The 6,000-nt window shown below is 29.3% G+C and overlaps 1 long non-coding RNA gene across 1 annotated transcript; it reads right to left on the bottom strand.

Annotated features, from left to right (window-relative positions):
• Window positions 1-934: 934 nt before the first annotated feature.
• LOC150038061 (uncharacterized) lies at window positions 935-1,446 on the bottom strand. Its single transcript, XR_016528003.1, has 2 exons — window positions 1,298-1,446; window positions 935-1,208 (listed from the first exon to the last, which is right to left on the bottom strand). It is a non-coding gene; the product is annotated as an uncharacterized LOC150038061 (long non-coding RNA).
• Window positions 1,447-6,000: the final 4,554 nt, after the last annotated feature.

Below are 6,000 nucleotides of genomic sequence, written 5' to 3'. Positions count from 1 at the left end.
ATATATAAAATAAATTTTATTTTTTAAAGTATAAAATTGAAAGATAAATATTAATTAAAAATTCTACCTAATTTTAGAAGAATCTAAAAGCTAGTAGGATAATGTTTTAAAACTAGATGTAAAATAAAGGTGATTTTAAAAGTGATCTTAATAGATTTAATTTAAATCTTTTTACAAATACAAAAGAACATTTAGATTTTTTCCAAGTGACTTTAACTTAAAAGAGGTTTATGATGATAAAAACTAAGTTTAGATATTATTTATTTATTACATGTATAAAATTTTATATAAAAATTAAAATACTATTTTTAAACTTTGAATTCAAACTTCAACATTCTACGTGTTAAACACACATTCTTTGCTAGTAATTTTAAAGGGGGATAATGAGAAGTTTGAAGCTTGAAACGAAGGTAAAGGCTGAACCCTTATTTTTTTTTTTTTTTTTTTTTTTTTTTTTTTTTTATTACTAATATCAAGTTAGGCAAAATGTAAAATGAATTGGAGTGTTCTTCTATTCTTATCATACATTTAGGTGTGTACATAGTTCGGATTAGAAGAATTTTGTGAACCAACCAAAAAATTTGGGTTAACTAATAATTAACCCTATCCCTTTATTTTTGAAGGGTCAACCCCAACCTAACTCAAAATTTTCGGGTTGGGTCACCAATTTTTTTTTAATTTAAATTTTGACATTTGATTTTTGTGGGTCAATAAACCTTCATATTTACAAAAGTAAACTAATTTTAAATATAATATCAATTAATAAAAATTTAATAATAAAAAAACATGTAATCTATGTGAAATTTTAGTATTTGCATTAAAATACAACCACCATAAATTCAATATAAACTTCAAAAGAAACTTCCTCAAATAATTCAATTCAAATGTTCAAGTTCAAAGTTCAATAATAATCATTCTAAATTCAATAAAAAGTCAAGTTTAATAATAACTATTGGCCTATTATATATAATTCCAAGTTCAATAATAATCACTCAAAAGCACTATGAGCATGACGAATGACTAGTGAGTTTTCTTCTTCATCTTTGGTCTCTTCACTTCTCAATGCATGAAAAAATTACAAATACATTAAACCAAAATGATCACTTATAAGTAATAATAATATTTGATCTTATGGTAGTACTTACCACAAAAATCATCATTATGCTCCAAATCCAATTCCTTATTTCAAACCGAGGATGATGGACCCTCTACAAAACAAATCATGCAAAAGTAAATATATTAATTATTTGAACATTAAACATGTTAGATATGTACAATAAAAAATTCATTTAATTACCTGACTCAATATTTTCATAAGTCTCTAATTCTTAAGTTGTGGATGGAGATTTAATAATATTGAGCCGCCACGAATCCAATTTTGTGTACATATGAAGGCCTTCATTGTTTTTTGAATCAAAGAACTTCGAAAGGAATAAAAATCCTCATACTAAACACAGATTTCGAAGCGATTGTAGATATCGGAACTATCAAAATATCTTGAACAATTTTTAATAAAATGGGATATTTGAAGCCATTCATTCTCCACCAGTACAATATCTCAAAATCTTTATCTTCTATAACCTTGTCAGACAAATAAGAAGTCAAATCATTCTACACTTCCAATGAACTTTCTTCTTCTCTCAACCTCTTAAAAGTTATCCACGGATCATCTATATCTTCATCCACCCCATGATCATCTTCATTTATAGTGACAGTTTTTTATTGTTGAGAATCATTGGTACTATGACTACTTCCAAACGAAGTGTTATGTGATATGTAAAAGTCATATAGACAATACAAATATAATTTCATACCCTCACCATATCCTTAACCATATTATTGTTATAAACATTGGAAAGAGAATAATTCAAATACTTTCACTTGTACCGAGGATCAATCACCATAACCACAAACATCAATTTATTCATTTTTCAAGCGAACCCTAGTACTTATCAAACTTTGTCTTCATATTCATAGCCATCATACTTAGAACAGAGTTGGTATTGTTACTCCATTTGTTTAAAGCAAATTAAATTTTATTAATTTCCTTATAACCAACATTAAAAGTCACATAAGAAGATCCACTTATCGTTGTGGTGGTATCATAAAACCTTTTTAAAAACTTAATAAACACACATACAATCAACCAATTAGATGTACTTGGGGGCCCCAATCTTTTATTACCACGATCATCTTCCTCGAAGTAATCAACAAAATATGAGTCATCTTTCTCCTCCTCTAAAGTTCTAAAAGCTTTCTCAAATTTAATTGCATGTTCAAGCATTAAATAAGTAAAATTTCACCTAATTGCCACATCTAAACAAACAAGAGCTTTACACTGAATTTTTTCTTGTTTCACACAACCCAACCTAACCCAAAATAAAATCTAACCCAACCCAACCTTAGTCTGGGTTGGTCGGGTTTTATCGAGTTTTTTTTAACACCCCTACATACATTGACAAAGGGATAAACATTTCCTAGTTTCCTAAAAATCTAAACCTAATATTTAACTGGGAGTGGAATTAAAATTGTTGTAATACTTCAAACCATTTCCACCTACTATTAGTGCACTCGCTCGTGATAGGCGCTGGTTTTTCTAGCAGTAACTCATACATTGACAAAGGGATAAACATTTTCTAGTTTCCTAAAAATCTAAACCTAATATTTAACTGGGAGTGGAATTAAAATTGTTGTAATACCTCAAACCATTTCCATCTACTATCAGTGCACTCGCTCGTGATAGGCTCTGGTTTTTTCAGCAGTAACTCATAAAGTTGTAGTACTGCGGTCAAAACGGACCTAAAATGCCTCAAAATAATTTCACTAGACTGTGCGAATTGTCATCCAACTACTCAGTTCTTAACGTCGTGTGCAAAAATGTGGAGAAAAATTGCCACCATCTCTTGGATGTCAATGCATTAAGTAGGTGCTAGACTATCGGTCATCCTAAGCATGTTGCAGAGGATGATGAAAGTTCGTCATCCATTCGCGTGCTCTCACGACTGTAGACGTCATTCTCATAAATAAGCTGAAAGAAGTTTAGCTGTCTAATTCGATGTCTAATGTAGGAAGGTTGGTTCTCTATTCTACGATGGTTATTTAGTAATAGGGCCAACGTTAGGAATAGTTGTCATTGGGACATGGTGATGATTGAAAGGAGAGTAAAGACTTTTTCATTTTCCATGTTTTGGGATAGAAACCTAAATCCCTATGATACAAAAGGAAAAATAGTTTTATCAGGGATGGGTCTGAATTGAAATACATTACTACAACTTCATGAGTTATTCGATAGTTTAACTAGTAGATTGGTAAATTAATAATCTCATCTTTAAATCCACATAAAAAAGATAAGAATTTACATATGAATTATATTAAAAAAATCTATAATTTACATTTTTATTATTCTTTTCATACGTTGGTCAAAGGTATGTGAAAGTTGTTGCATTAGCCGTAGTTGGTCAAAAGTCCGTATTAGTTTCAAATCTTTACTGGGAAGGAAATGTTTTAAAGACTGTTTTTAATTCAATAATTACATGGTGCAACTAAAATGAATAGTTACTTAATTAAAGACATGACTTATATTAATTAAATATTTCAAAGTTATATTGATTACTACAAATGAATAAATTAATTAAAGACATCATTATATGAATAGTTAATTAATTGAAGACATGATTATATTATAAAGGATAGTTTAAAAAATATTTCAATTTTTTTAATTAAACATGATTATGTTAATTACTAAAATTGAATAAATTGATTAGAATAATGATAATTAACGATAATTTGTATATTGATAGTTTATACTAAAATAATTAAAAATGACTAATTAATTTTTATATTGATAATTTATACTAAAATAAGTAAAAATGGTTAAATAATATAAAAATCATATTAAAGAGTATAAACAATTACTATATCAAAGATATAATTCAATTTAGATTAATAATAATAATAATTAATGTGATTTTAACGATTGGATAACTTCCATAAAAAAAAAAACCATATGGTTAATTTGAATTTATAAAATCAAATCATCGAAGGTCAATTTGGGTATTACAATTACGGGCAGAATTGAAAGCATCTAAAATTTAAAAATTAATAAACAGTCTATTACACCAAAATTGATGACACAAAAAAATGTCAAACAGTGAAAAATTAATAAACAGTCAATAACACCAAAAAATATCAAATAGTTTATATACACAATGAGGCACACCAACCTCAATGAGGCATACAACTAAAATGGAATATAGAGGAATACAAAAAAAAAAAAAAAAAAAGAAAAAGTAACACACTAATTGCAAACTAATTGAATGTTCCATATTAGTTTAGCCCACATAACAAAACAAAAAGCAGAAGTTAGAAAACATCTACAAATACTTAAAATGTAGGAAGAGAACTACTTGGAATGAAGAAGTACCTATGGAACTTTTATGAAGTAGTATTTGGATGGAGAGTCCACGGGTTGCCGGATCAAAATACAATGAGGCACCTTACCACCCATCAAAGAACCAAAAGTTAGAAAGTTAATAATATGAAAATAACATAACCAAAGAATAGAAAGTAGAGAAGGAGAAACCAAATTAAACAACTCACCAGATTGACAAACTAAATCTCGGACAATGGAGGCTCTCAGCAAATAGAGAATGACCAATGTTGTTATATAGAAGAGGGTGGTTGAAGAGGGGTGGTTGTTGAAAATTAATAACAGCCCAACAAATAATAATAAAAAATACTGTGACTGGCCTCAGAATTAAATTCACATCATGTAAATGAACTCAAATCCAATTAATAACTTGGTTGAGTCATTAATGAAGTGGTTGAATGGGTAGTGGAAATATGCAAAAAAAAATTAATAAATAATGGTGGCAGTTTAAAAAATGAAGTTGGTGGGCAGTTTAATAAATGAAGTAATTAATAATGCATAATATTGACAACATGCAAAAAAAATTAATAACTAGAACTAACACAATTCAGGGCATTAGGATTGGAACAACAAGATACATGGCAGAGAATTAGTAGGTAAATTAAACATGGCTGGAAAATCAAATACACAGAACAACAAAGAATGAAGGCATGAACATAAAAATTTGAAGGGAAAGACAGAGAATAAGACACAATATTAAAAACAAAAAAAAAAAACACATAATAGAGAATACACAGAATAGAGGATCGAGGATCATATACATAGAACATGAAATACACAGAACATGTTTAGAATATGAAATACATGAAATACACAAAACATGTTTAGAAAATGAAATATACAGAACATGTTTAGAACATGAAATACATAAATTATTTAGAAAATAAAATACACAAAACATGAAATACACAGAACATGTTTAGAAAAATTAATCATGGCATGAAAATCAAATACACATAACATGTTTAGAACATGAAATACACAGAACATGTTTAGAAAATGAAATACACAGAACATGAAATATACCGAAAGTGTTTAGAAAAATTAATCATGACATGAAAATCAAATACACAGAATAGAGGATTGAGGCATGAAACTGAAAATTTTAGGAGAAACAAAACAAAGACTCATCATTGGCCGATCTATGGTTTAGAAAACGAACATGAAGTGGACAATGTTCTCCTCCACCAAGCTGTAATTCCTTCAACCGGTCCCTCCCATGCATTCAACAATCGACGATGGAAGCAACACTGAGGACCAAAAACGAGTTGTACAACGGTGACATATGGAGGACCGTCAAAGCGGCAAGGACATGGTTGAGGTTGAGATTGAAACGACGAGGGAAAAAAAGGGAAAACACTATATCTATGAGAAAACAACAGATTTTTGAAGAAAACAACAGATTTGTGACATACAAAAGCGGGAAGATGAAACGGTGACATACGAAAGCAGATTGAGGAGAAGATTGAAGCGGCTAGGGATTCAGACGATGGTTAAGAGAGACGTGAGAGGGAAAGAAGAGAAGGAGATCTGAGGGAAACAGAGGAGGGAAAAGGCAGATTCAAGATCAG

Source organism: Benincasa hispida, chromosome 2 (assembly GCF_027475165.1).
Source record: "Benincasa hispida cultivar pf3 chromosome 2, pf3_genome.v1.1, whole genome shotgun sequence".
Classification (NCBI taxonomy): Eukaryota; Viridiplantae; Streptophyta; class Magnoliopsida; order Cucurbitales; family Cucurbitaceae; genus Benincasa; species Benincasa hispida.
This window is presented reverse-complemented; position numbering and strand designations above follow the sequence as displayed.